Source organism: Petaurus breviceps, unplaced genomic scaffold, assembly GCF_028583685.1.
Source record: "Petaurus breviceps papuanus isolate PSGF00001 unplaced genomic scaffold, PetGlider_PUasm1.0 90696, whole genome shotgun sequence".
NCBI lineage: Eukaryota > Metazoa > Chordata > Mammalia > Diprotodontia > Petauridae > Petaurus > Petaurus breviceps.
This window is the reverse complement of record NW_027187314.1, coordinates 230,960-244,640: the sequence shown is the minus strand read 5'-3', so window position 1 is coordinate 244,640 and position 13,681 is coordinate 230,960. Positions and strand designations below refer to the sequence as shown.

At 36.7% G+C, this 13,681-nt stretch overlaps 1 long non-coding RNA gene across 1 annotated transcript in view; it reads left to right on the top strand.

The window, feature by feature from the left end:
* The first annotated feature begins 6 nt into the window (after positions 1–6).
* LOC138144302 (uncharacterized) overlaps positions 7–13,681 on the top strand; it is a 173,139-nt gene continuing 159,464 nt past the window's right edge. Inside the window, exons 1-2 of the long non-coding RNA XR_011163914.1 lie at positions 7–207; positions 506–636. This is a non-coding gene — a long non-coding RNA (uncharacterized lncRNA). The remainder of the gene's footprint in view (positions 208–505; positions 637–13,681) is intronic.

Genomic DNA, 13,681 nt, shown 5'->3' with positions numbered 1-13,681 from the left:
ATAAATTATCAGGCAGCAGCAGCCAGTGGAGCAGCGGATCTTCCGAGCTCTCAGGAGTCCTGGGCTCGCCACGGAGCCCTTTTCTCTCTGTAGGCAGTCCCCGATCTCAGTGACCTGTATGCCCCAGAAGACGTGGGGGCAAACCCTTGGCTAGTTTCGGAGACGTGGAGGGGTCCACCCACCTGACTGGCAGATACCGGTAGGATGGTAAGTGACAAAGATGGCTAATCGCAGTAGTAAAGAAAAGAGAAAAGGAGCACCCCTCCTTTCCCGACTCAGCGTCTGCTCTCCTCCCTCAAATTCACTATATACGGAGGGAGGGAGGGCACTTGATTGTGACACCCAAGGCAGAAGCTCTGAGAAATAAAGAATGCTCCTTCTTGGAGGCAGGGGCTTCCAGAAAGCCTTAAGGGGCACCGACTGCTCCAGAAAGTTTTATATATACATCCATATTTATGGCTTTTTTTTTTCGTCCCTCTCTTCCACCTCCCTCAATTCACCTCAGCAGAAATCCCAGAGAAGACGTAACGGGTGCGGATCGCCCCCCTTCCCACCCCCACCCCCGCAGGTCCTCACGCCTCAGACCCGATCGGCAGCTGAGGTGGCGGCAGTAGCTGAAGGAGCAGCAACACAGAGGTACAATTTTGTGTATTTCATTGGTGCCTCAAACCCTTCGCCCTAGTGTGTCAGCGCATAAACCTGAATCTGGACTGAGCACATTCAGCCCAAACAACGCCGGCAAACAAGGTTCAGCAGTGGCTGGGAGTAAGAGAGAGGCGATTTCCCCTCCTTCAGGAGAGCAGCAGTGTAGTAGGGGCAGCCCCTTTCCCAGGGTGGTCTGCTCCCCTCCTCTTCCTTCTTCTAGCGTCCTTCTCACTGCTGCTCAGACTCTAGGTGCGCCGCGCTGGGGTCAGTGATGTGCTCCAAGGAGGCTGTTATCAAGGGGCGACGTCCCCTGAGTTTTCCCAACGTTACTGGGCATGGTCATCCATGTTAATCAGAGCTGAAGGAAGATTGAAGGAGATGGGGAACAGAGGAAAGGGGTGGTTAGGAAGAAGAAAGAGACAGAAGTGATAGAGAAATAGAGACAGAAAAGACACAAAGAGACAGTGAGACAGAGACAGAGAGACTGAGACTTCTAGAAACACAAGAGAGAACAGGGAGCTGAAGGGGTAAGCATGTGTGTGAAAATGAAGGTGGTGGGGGTAGAAGGTAGAGAAAAAAATGTATCGTTGGTGGGGTCCTGGGAGGCAGCTGCCACTCAGTCACCCCAATGCCATGCTGCCGAATACTTCTGATTGAATTTGGGCACTTGCTTTTTGAAAGAGGGAAGCAGTGGGAAAGTAAAAAATGCACCCTTTCTTCTATGTCTCTACTCTTATCCAGGCTGACACACTGTACCCTTCCCTTTATTACGTGTGGCATCTGAGAAACAGTCCGCTGATACTGTCCAGTCCACCCACTCCAGAGAAGTATCTTCTGTCTATCCATCTATTCCATTCATTTGTGATCTCCACCATGCCTTTCACTATTAACACACACACACACACACACACACACACACACACACACACTCAACATTCTCCTCTCCATATTCAGGAAAAGTACCTGAAAATGTTTGGGTCCCATAGCTTTCAGTCTCAGCCTCTTCAGATCCAGCTCTGTCATTCCTCTACTTCCCTTTTCTCTAGAGAAGCAATTTCAGCGTGTCCCAAAAGTCTTTGTGCAGCTTTAAGCCTTAATAACACTTAGATTTTGGGATACTGCTAGGAGGGTGAATGACATCTCAAAGTACTTTTATTGATGGCATGCATTGATTTCTTTGATTTCTGTGTCCCCCCTCCTCCCCAGTATCATTTTAAGGCAGCTCTTTGCTGATTCATGATTGTTAAGGGGAAAGGGTGTTGTGTTTTACTTATGCCCCCTGTAAAAGGGGGTGGGGGAGAGAAAGAGAAAGAGAACAGGGGAGCAAAAATCATTCTGTTCTTGGTCTATTTTCTAAGCTGCTTTAGGAAACCACCCACCTTCAAGCAGCTGAGGAGCTAAAAAGGGATTGGAGATCCCTGCATTACACAGAAGCAGATTGAAAGGGCAAAATGGAAAAGAAGGTGAAAAACAGAAAAGGAGCTTTTGTGTTGTGTTGTGTTGTGCTTGTATGGGTGTGTGTTTGTATGTGTAGGTGTATATATGTATATCTGTATATATGCATGAGAGGTTATAAGTGCTTCTTATTTGGGTATATGGTTGAGGGCTTTTGTAGGGACAAGAGAAGAAAGCACGACAGCAAATAAATTGACTTTATAGTTTTGCCAGAGCTTTTCAAAATTTGAATCATTATTATGCTAATGTCTTTGGACTTTAAAATCTGCCCCCTCTCATCCTTCCAATCTAATTTCTGGTTCTTTTAAATCTTGGTTGTGAAATTGGGTTCTTAGATCCACTCTTAAAATACAGGAAGGTCAACATGGCCCCAATATTAGCAATATTAGCAAGGGTCTTCCCAAAGGGAGGGCCCTTCACTTATAAAGAGGCATTTACTTATCTTACATTCCCTTTACTATCCTTACTAGTCAAAATGATCCTGAATACACAGTTCTCAAGTAGATCTGCTAAGGCAGTAGCTTCCAACCTTTATGGAGTTAAGTTTGCTCTGTTGTAAAAATAAGTGTGATCTCTATATAATTCCCTCTTTTAATAAATCTCAGCAAATAGTATTTTAGCCTGTATTTATTTAAATTGAATTCATTATAATTTTAAAGAAAATGATATTAAATATAGATAAAATTTGGACACACAAGAAAATAATATATAGAGTTATTGATTGATAAAAATCCTTTAGAATTTTCACATTTATAACTTCTAACCATTATAACATAATAATGATTAGTCATTGGGGTAAGGAACAAAATTGTGATTGGTATAGGGAACACTTTGGAGAAACTTTTTGCAAATGTGTCAAGGCCAGGACTAGAACCTGAACCCAGATTTTCCTGGTTTCCAGGCAGGTTAGTAACCCACTAGGACATTCTTTTTCTCAGTAATCATGATAGCAATACTATTAATGTGAAAAATAGACTTTTTAAGCTCATAGTTTCTCAAAAGATAATAATATGCAAGAAATTGAAATAGAAAAATTCTCTTTCAGACAATAAAGGAAGTTGATTTTTTTGTTATTATAAAAGCTATGGCAAAAAAAAAAAACTGTAGCATACAAATAAGAAGCTTATAAACATAGCAAAATGTATTGCTCTGAGACTAAATAGAGACTCCTTTATGGAACTATAGCTAATCCCAACATTTACATGTTTAAATGTTTGTTTAGTGTACTATAGCAAGTTAAATATGTTAATCATTTTTTTTGGATGGACTAAGAACAATTCTATCATATTTATCTATGGCCAATGGATTCCTTATTGATTTATACTTAGAAATACCCTGATCTTTAAAAATAAAAAATAATTATTTTGTGGGCTGATCAAGTGATTAATCAGCATCATTATTTTCTTCTGTTTCATTTGTAGGTAGGCTTTTAAAAATTGACAAATAGAGTATTTTGTACTTTTAAAAATTCTGTCCTTAAACTTTTAAAAAACTTTCTTTCTAGATTATCCAATAAATATGCAAATTTAGAGAAGAAATTTTTGTTATAAATGAATTTGTTGCATCTTCCATATCATCATTAAGAAAAATAGCATTTTTTTCTTTAAGCTCAAGTTATTTTATTATGAGAAAGCCAGCATTTCTTATAATATAGAAGTACCTTATGCTTTGTGGCTATATTGTTCCATAATTTTGAGAAGAATTTTCCTTTTAATAGACTTAAAAATAAATTAGTTGACTTCTAACAACTTGAAAAACAGTATGCAGTTTGTCGTTCACATGTCTCAGTACAAGTGATTGTGCATCATGCAACATGTCCAAACTGTATAAGGGGCCATACTTTAAATTAATGTTGGCAGATGTGAACTTTGTTCTTCTATTGATTGAATTCCATCAGTGCAGAGTCCAATGTAATTCTTCCACCTTATAATTTTCATTTTAAAAAATCCATCAAATATATTGAAAATATCACTTGATGTGTCATTGCTATTGTTATTCAGTCCTGTCCAACTCTATCCAATGCGCCATCTAGTGGCTATTATAGCAAGAATTATAACCTCACTTAGGGGTTAGCTTGAGCCTCGTTAGCATATTCATTGTTGTTATCATATTCATTACCATTATCCTCATATCTAGAGCAATATAGGAGTTATATTTGGTAATGTAGAAGAGTATTTGGATTTTAAAAAGTTAGTAATTACATCTACCTCATAAATCTGCTAAGCTCAGAGGCTCTATCCCATTTTGTTAAATATGATTTATTTAATAAACTGGAGAGACTTCCTTTTCCAATAATACTCATTTCTCTATCTCTGTTTTTATCTGTCTGTCTCCTTATCTACCTTTTCTCCTCTCTTTCTATATGTGTGTATATCTATCTATCTATCATCTATCTATCTATCTATCATCTATCCATCTACCTGTCTGTCTGTCTGTCTATCTATGGTGCATAGGGTATTCTGGAGATATTCTAGCACCTCTGGTATAAAGGCTTTCTTGTCCTTTTCAGTGATGCTTTCACCAAACTCTCATCTAGGCTCTAAGAAGCTTTAGCATCCCCTGTGGCCACATTCCAGTAAACCACATTGACTGACAACTAAACCAGGTTGTGGGTAACCAACAGACTTCAAAGTTAGGAGGATGTCTACCCCAACCATATGAATACTTTCTCTGGTGGAAAAGGTAGATAAGAACAATTTGTTCCTAAGGCCATGAAAGTGACTAAAGCAGGTTCTGTGGAGTACTTAGAACTTGGTCAGGCATTGAAGACACCTGGGTCATCACCAGTAGTCTTCACATTTGTCCTGCCACTGGACTTTAATGACTTAGGACGTGAGAATGAGGCTGATGACTTCAATTGTATCACTTAAATCCAATTCATAGGCAAGTCATGACATCATGCCATGATGTCATTGATCCTCTTTGAAAATTGACAAACAACAGCAACAATACACATCTCTCTATATATCTCCTATGACTAATTCAGTATTAAAATTCCTGTTACACAATATATTGAAATTAATCCATAACAGGCATAATTATTTATAGTATTTTAGCTATGAAAAAGATGACAGTCACCTTTCACCACACTTATAACTGTGCATGACTCCTTACATCTGAAGACAAGTCCACCATTCAATTCACTTAATATGCTGAGCAAAATCTCTTCTTAAGAACATCTCAGGGTGTCTAGGTGGCGCAGTAAGAGCGTGGGCCCCGGCATCGGGAGACCCGGGATCGGTTCCAGCCTCAGATACTTGGCACCCACATAAAATAACTGGCCATGTATCCTTGAGCAAGTTATTTAACCCCAATTGCTTAAAAAAAAAAGGAACATCTATTTTGAAAGATAATGGTTAAGACAATCATGTCAGGAAAGACTTCTATATTCTCTTTCTCTCTGTCTTCTACAGTTTCTGTTTAGTCATGAGAGGAAAGCAGTCTTTTTAACTTCTCTGAAGTCATAACTGTGAACAATCTCCCCAACTTTCAATTAAAATGACAATTTCTACAACATTCCAATTTCTTCTTGCCAATTATAGTAACAACTATAACCATTGTAGTAGAAGCTTTTGAAACAGAAGTTAAATTTCTCCCCATGACCAAAATATTTTCAGTCCTCTGAAAATCATTCATGGGTATATAAAATTCATTTCAATATTATGTCAATATTTTTTACAAAATTTTATTTTAGACTCAAACACCAGAACACAAATATAGAATAGAGAAAAGAAACAAAAACATACCATAAACTTAAATATTGGAATTTAAGTATAAAATTAGAAAGAAATAAAAGCCTGTCATGTCCGTAGCAGAACATGAGAGGATTCAAAATATGTAATAATAAATTTTCGTTTCAAGAAAGGCTATATGCTAAAAAATACTCATTGTGTTGAGAATTGTCCATCATTGCTTCCTTGTGAGTTTTCTTTTGTTCTCTGCTGTGCACTTTTTTACTTTGTTCTTTTTCCCCTTCCCCAACCCTCCCCCCACCAAGGCCACAATAGAGTTTAGATGTGTTTCTCTATAGCTATAAATAGATACCTACCCTCCCCCACCCCCAAAAGGCTACAATAAAGTTTAGATATATTTCTCCATAGATATAAATATATACATACACATATACATATATATATACATATATTCCCAAATCTATTTTTCCCGATCTTTGTTTATATATTATGTATTTTAATGTATATTAATATTATTAATAATACATATATAATATAATAATGCAAAGTACCACTTGATAAGTTGTTTTAAATAAGAAGAAAAAATGCAGTGTGAACAGAAGTAACAATAATATTTAAATATAATTATCCACAATGTAATACATAATAATAATGGTAAAATGAAACAATAATGAATATACATAGCACTACATTTGCACATCAAAATGTACAAAACACTATGGGATATAATTCATTAGCAGCAACATCTGGCTGTATCAGTAACCACTTCTATTGTTTCTTTTGTGATTTCATTAAACTACCCAGAGTTTGAATAATTTTATTACTTTCTGACGAACTGACCTTTTTGAATGTTGATGTATCTCAGTTTATTGATAGTATAGAGTCCCTGCCATTCTCTCTAAGCATTATAGATTGCCTTCCCTCTTCTGCCCTCCCCTCCCTCCCCCCCACTCAAATGTCTTTACAAATGAAGTTTTAGGCAGGAAAGACACAGTCTCTGAATGAAGGCCTTTTCTTTGACCTGAGTTTTTTCTCAGTTCTAGCCAAGTTTTTTGTTTCTGTATGTAGTGTCTTCCTCAGCTATTTGTACAGAATTGTTTCAATGTTGTCTCCCCCATTAACCTTTAGAGCAGTTTTCTGTGTATGTGGTTTTTTTCCCTTTTTTGTACACTTAGTGTTTAGCACAGTGCCTGGCAAATTTTAGGCTTTTAATAACTACTTGAAGAATGACTGACAGACATTAGAAACATCACTTTAAAGTTTTCATCTATTTCATGTAGTACAGTTCTAACTGGTTGATAGTTTAATTGCTTGTCATTAATTTTCTCTTGTTTCTTAGGGCATCTAACTAACTCTCCTTCAGGTTATATACATGGTTTCTATGAATTATTTTTGTAGAATCCCTACTACTTTCTGGTATTTCTCTATATGTTGGTAAGTTGCCTTGTCTTTTAACAACTGGAAAAGGAGTACATTTCTGTCTATCTGATAATTTGTGGTTTCCTTGAAATCCAAAGTTTCTGAGAAAAAATTGTCACCTGTCTATAGTCCTTGGTAATGTATTCAGACATTGGAACTTTGTATATTTCTGTCAGAATTTGTCCTACCTGAGGCCGTAGTTAATTGTTAAACTTGCCTCAACTTATCTTTAAGCTGAAAAATGTATTGAGCATGAGTAACATTTCATCCTCCAAGACACCAAAATGCAAGTCAATATGTAGGCATGTTTCATATCTAAAAATAAGTAAATATGGTCTAAAACTTGCGGCATTACTTCTGATGGAGCTGTTTGTACTGCTTCACTCAGATTTCTGCTCAGATTTCGCAGCATGTTCATCAGTTCCCGTGGATCTCCTGAGGAGAGAAATTATGTAGTTCTTGGTTTCTTAATACCTGATGGAGCTAGTATTTCTTTAAGTAATTTTCTTTCAAAGTTTCTAACTTAGTCAGAATAAATCCCAACAGGGAAATAATAGATTAAACATATTTCTTTTATAATATTTCAGCAGCTGTGAAAGTGTTATAATTAAATATGCACACAGTGGATATACCTGTGCATATCTGATGACATTCCCAGTTCCTATTAAAATATGGCTTGTATTCTACCTCCCAGTGATTAAAAATCCCAAGGAATAGTTTACCTATCAGACTTGTGGAAAGGGAATGACTTTATGACAAAACAGGAATTAGAGAACATTATAAAATGTAAAATGGATAATTTTGACTACATGAAATTGAAAAGTTTCTGTACAAATAAAGCCAATGTAACCAAGATTAAGAGGGAGGCGGGAAATTGGGAAAGAATCTTTACAACCTATGTCTCTGACAAAGGACTCATCTCTAAAATATACAGAGAACTGAGTCAAATTTATAAGAATACAAGTCATTCCCCAATTGATAAATGGTCAAAGGATATGAACAGGCAGTTTTCAGAGAAAGAAATTAAAGCTATCTATAAGCACATGAAGAAATGCTCTAATTCACTATTGATTAGAGAAATGCAAATCAAAACAACTCTGAGGTACCACATCTCACCAGTCAGATTGGCTAAGATGACAAAACAGGAAAATGACAAATGCTGGAGAGGATGTGGGCAAACTGGAACACTAATGCATTGTTGGTGGAGCTGTGAACTGATCCAGCCTTTCTGGAGAGCAATCTGGAACTATGCCCAAAGGGCTATAAATACTTTCATACCCTTTGATCCAGCAATACTACTCCTAGGGTTATATCCCAAAGAGATCATAGAAATGGGAGAAAGACCCATATGTACAAAAATGTTTATAGCAGCTCTTTTTGTTGTGGCAAAGAATTGGAAATCAAGGGGGTGTCCATCAATTGGGGAATGGCTGAACAAGTTGTGGTATATGCATGTTATGGAATATTACTGCGCTATAAGAAATGGGGAGCAGGCAGTCTTCATATTTACCTGGAGAGGCTTAAAAGAACTGATGCTGAGTGAGAAGAGTAGAACCAGGAGGAATTTGTACACAATTACGGACACAACATATGTGTGATGACCAACTTTGATAGACTGGACTCTTCTCAATAATGCAGGGATATAAGTCAATCCCAAAAGACACATGATGGAGAGAAAAATGTGCATCCAGAGAAAGAACTAGAAAGAACTAAATTTATATCCAGGTGGAAGCAAAATACCTGATCTTTTTTGTTCTCTTATTTGATTTTATGTCCTCTATACCATTTTTCATCCCAGCTGGTACAATCCATCCTTATAACCTGACCATTGTATAATGTGAAAGTATCTACAGATCCTATACTTGATTATAAGACGCCATGGGGGGGAGGGGAAGGAGGGGGACAAAATGTGAAATTCAAGGAATTGTGGAATTGAATCCTGTAAATTAAAAGGAAACAAACAAATTAATAAATTAAAGAATTAAAAAAAAATCCCCCAGTTCTTACATGCAAGTATATGGCACATATACTTTTCATCAATGAGCACGTGTTATATTTCTTAGTGACATCTGTAGTCATCTTGGGTCGATAAAATCTGTTTCTTAGTAGCTCCAGCATCTCCTCTTGTTCCTTATGTCAAGTCATAACATAGAGTTTTATGGCCATGGCATGCTATGTTCGAGGTAGCACCAATTGCTTCCTGGTACCACATGTAGGAACACTCACAATCCTATATAGTTACAAACCCAACTTCTGCCACACTCACTAGAAGGCTATCTTCTGGCTATTGTAATTGGATTTCTTAGCTTGTATCACTTCTGGGCCAATCGTCCACAGACAATTGCAACAAAGAGGGTTGGTTTAATGAAACAATGTTCATGTATATTGTTGACTTGCTATCTGGCAGAAGTCTTGAAGTCTCAGCTACACTTCCATTTGGTGGGGCCCTGGGCATACAGCTTTAATTACTTTCTTCTATATTACTATCATTTTAGTGTTACGTTGACTTTAATACAGAGCATCAGAATCCACATTAGTTTTCCCTGGTTGTAGTATATGCTGAATTCAAAATTGGCCAATGCTGCTATTCTACTCTGGAAAAGAGCATATCATTTGGCAATAGGTAAAAGATGTCAGTGGATTGTCAGCTTAGGCGTGAAATTTAGCTCTAAAAACATAGTCTTAGCATACTTCAAAGCTAAGAACTCCAAGTTTTGTTCAGGATAACAAGTCTCACTGTCAGCAAGTCCTAATCTGGAAAAAACATGGTTTCTTCTGACCGTCATTCTCTTGATATAACACTGTTTCTAATTTTTCCATGTTGCATCTGTATGCAGAAAAAAGGCTTCTCTGGAATTGAGTAAACCAGCACTGGAGCATGTGTGAGGCAAATGATCACATTTAAAAAAGCTTGTTCTTCTTTATCTGTATAGCAATCGCTGTACAAACGACATAAAAAAAACCAAACCCCATAGAGTACATTGGTCTTCCCTGTCCTTCTGCTTTTGATTCTCTCAAGTCATATATCCAAGTAAGATAATTCTGTGGTTTAACAATATAGTTCTTCATAAATACCTAGAAAAGTTCTTAAATCTCAGAGATTTTGGGGTTTTGCCGCTTAAGTAATGCTTTTATTTTTTTTGTGGGGGGGGTCAGTTCTCACTCCTTGCTGGCATACTATACTACCCATACCCTTAATGGAGGCACTGTGAACTGATAATTTTTAAGCAATAGTTTCAGGCTAGTCTTCTCTAGTCAACCTAGTACTTTCAGAAGTATCTTTTCATACTCTAAGTACTTTTACAAAAACAATGCCATCTAGATAAGAAAACAGAACTTCTTTCTCCATTAATTCATTTAGAAAGTTGCAAGTGCCCCCAAGATATCTTGAGGCATATTCTCAAACTCAGAAAATCCAGCCAGGCAGATGGAAGTTATCTACTCCTTGTCTTTTTGACAGTTAGGTGGCACAGTGGATAGAGCACTGGGAATGAAATCAAGAAGACTTGAGTTTAAATCTGTCCTCGGTCACTTACTAGTTATGGCACTGGGCAAGTAATATAACTTTAATTTGCCTCAGTTGCCTCATCTGTAAAATAGGGATAATAGTAGCACCTGTATCTCTGAGTTACTGTGAGGATCAAATAAGGCAATAACTGTAAAATGAGTACCACAGTGTCTGGCACATAGTAAGAACTATATAAATGTTAGCTATTATTATTATTAATGTGTATATTATTACCAATGTTTAAATTCAACATTAAAAACCACTGGCTACTTAACATAGAATCTAAAACCCCTTAAATTTTAGTGTACCAGTTCAATTAATATGTTTATTCAAGGTTAGATAGGCCATACACATTTGTATTTTCTCATTTTTCTTTCTATCTTTCTTTTTTTTACCACAACTATAGGTGAGGCATATGGACTGCTAGAATTTTGTTGTTGTTGAATCATTTCAGTCACATCTGACTCTTGGTGACCCCATTTGGTGTCTTCTTGGCAAAGATATTAGAATGGTTTGCTATTTACTACTCCAGCTCATTTTATAGTGAGGAAACTGAGGTAAATGAGGTTAAATAACTTGCCAATGGTCACATAGCTAGTAAGTTTCTGAGGCCAGATTTAAACTCAGGTCTTCCTGGATTCAGGCCTGGTTCTCTATCCACTGTGTCACATAGCTGCTAAAATTTATGATGCTGCTGCTAACCAATAGTTCTTTAAGGTGATTTTATAGGTAGGCTTTTGGCACCCATCCTAACTTCAGGTATCAGGATTCTATGAATGACTGATTTCACATAAGGAAGGGAACTAAAAAAGAATAGGTTGAGTTAGCTTGTAAGCCTACTTGGCAAGGATACATGTTGGTAGCAATGATTCAGTTTCTGTTTCTGATTTGGTTCAGTTCAGGTGAACTGAGCACCAAGAATGTCCCCTGTCTCCCATTTTCTTCATAGAATTGGATGTTTGAGTGGTGACAAATGCAGCCAGATCAGAGGGGACTGAACTGTATCTTACTGGGGGATTTTTTTGGTATTGGGAGATGCCACAGATCATGGCATCAGTGGACAACTTTCCATTATATATAAACCAAAGACATCATTATGTTATATGTGACTATGTCACATGGGCTACTGTCCACCAGCATCCCATAATTCCCAGTGGTTTATAACCCTATCTGCTGCATAGTGCAGGGATTTACCCTTGAAATCCAATCTATATTGCAGGCTAAAGACTTTCCCTTTGAAAATCTATCTACTTCCTAGGATCTGCTCCTTACCTTATCATCTATATCTATATCTAAATAGATATAGATTTCTTCCTATAGAGAGACATTTCTCTCTCTCTCTCTCTCTCTCTCTCTCTCTCTCTCTCTCTCTCTCCCTCTCTCTCCCTAATCTACTACAGGTAAATTCAGAGATATTCTATCACAAATAAAGGGCTTTTCTTGGAATTTTTGTGGATCAATATGTACAAATATTGTGGTCCAGTTTTTTTCTTATAATATTGTACCAATACCTTATTTTTCAGTTTTTCAATATTTTATTTCCCCCCAACTACATGTACAAATAATTTTTAATATTAGTTTTTTTTAAATTTTGAGTTCTAAATTCTAACTCCCCTTCCCCCCTCCCTCCCTGAAATAGTAAAGCAATCTGATATAGGCTACACATGTACAATCATGTCAAATATTTCCATATTAGTCATTTTGTGCAAGAAGATGAACAAAAATAGAAATAAGGAAAGAAAGTGAAAAATATTAAGATTCAGTCTGTATTCTGACAATATCAGTTTGTTTCTCTAGAGGTGAATAGTTTTTTTAATCATGAGTCCTTTGGGATTGTCTTGGATCATTGTATTGCTGAGAATAGCCAAATTATTCACAGTTCTTCATTGTACAATATTGTTGTTACTATGTATAATATTCTCCTAGTTATGTTCACTTCACTTTGTATCAGTTTGTTGTACCAGTAGTGGGTTTTGGAGAGAAAGAATATTAGGTATTTTGGAAATGCATAGCATGAGATACAATCCAGGAAGGGATGTCTAGCAGGCAGGTGGTGATGTAGAACTGGTGATAAAGAAAAAGAGATGAAGATTGGTTATTTAGCTTGAGAATCATCTTCATAGAAATGATCTGTTCTTATAGGAACTAACAAGATCACAAAGAAAGAAAGCACAGACACAACAGCAGGCCCATGATATCATTCTATTCCCAAGCATGGTGGGTAGACAGGACTTAAATGATGGAGTGGCCAACCACGCTTAAATGTAGGGGAACAAAGTCACAAATGTCTGAATGAGCATTCTATTGTCATATTTATATCCTAATCAAATGCATTGCCATTTTTACTTCTCTGAGACTGACACTATAGAATTATTATTATTTTTTAACTTTTTGCTTTTTTCTTTCATCTTTCATGTAGCCTCCATTATGAATCCTTGACTATATTTTCTTTGAAATGTCTGTTTTCTATTTCTGCACTCCAGTGTCTCTAATAGGCTCTTCTTTAGAATTTCTTGACATCTGCTCTTCTAATGTCCAATGTCCACTAACAGATTTAGGTAAAATTGCAAAGAAGTTAAAGTTTGTTTTTGTTGTCTTTCCATCTTCTTTCTGTGCCCCTCTTCCATACCTTTTGACCTATTCTCTCTTGAAGTATACCTTGTTTTAAAATTACCTTTTTATCTTTGACTAACACATATTCATTAAAATTTCTCTTCCCTCCTATTCCTTTCTATCAAATCATCTATTCACAAGGTTACATTGTGAATTGATTTCATCTAACTGTTTGGAGGAACATTACTTTAATAAAGGGATATGCTAATCATGACTAATGGCATCCTTTACCATTTCAGGATTATTAGCATTTAAAAAGGAATTTCTGGTGAAATTTTGAGTATTGTTAAGAGATTTTTTTTGGCTAAAGACATCTTGGTGCCTCTGAAATGATACCATCTAGATATTT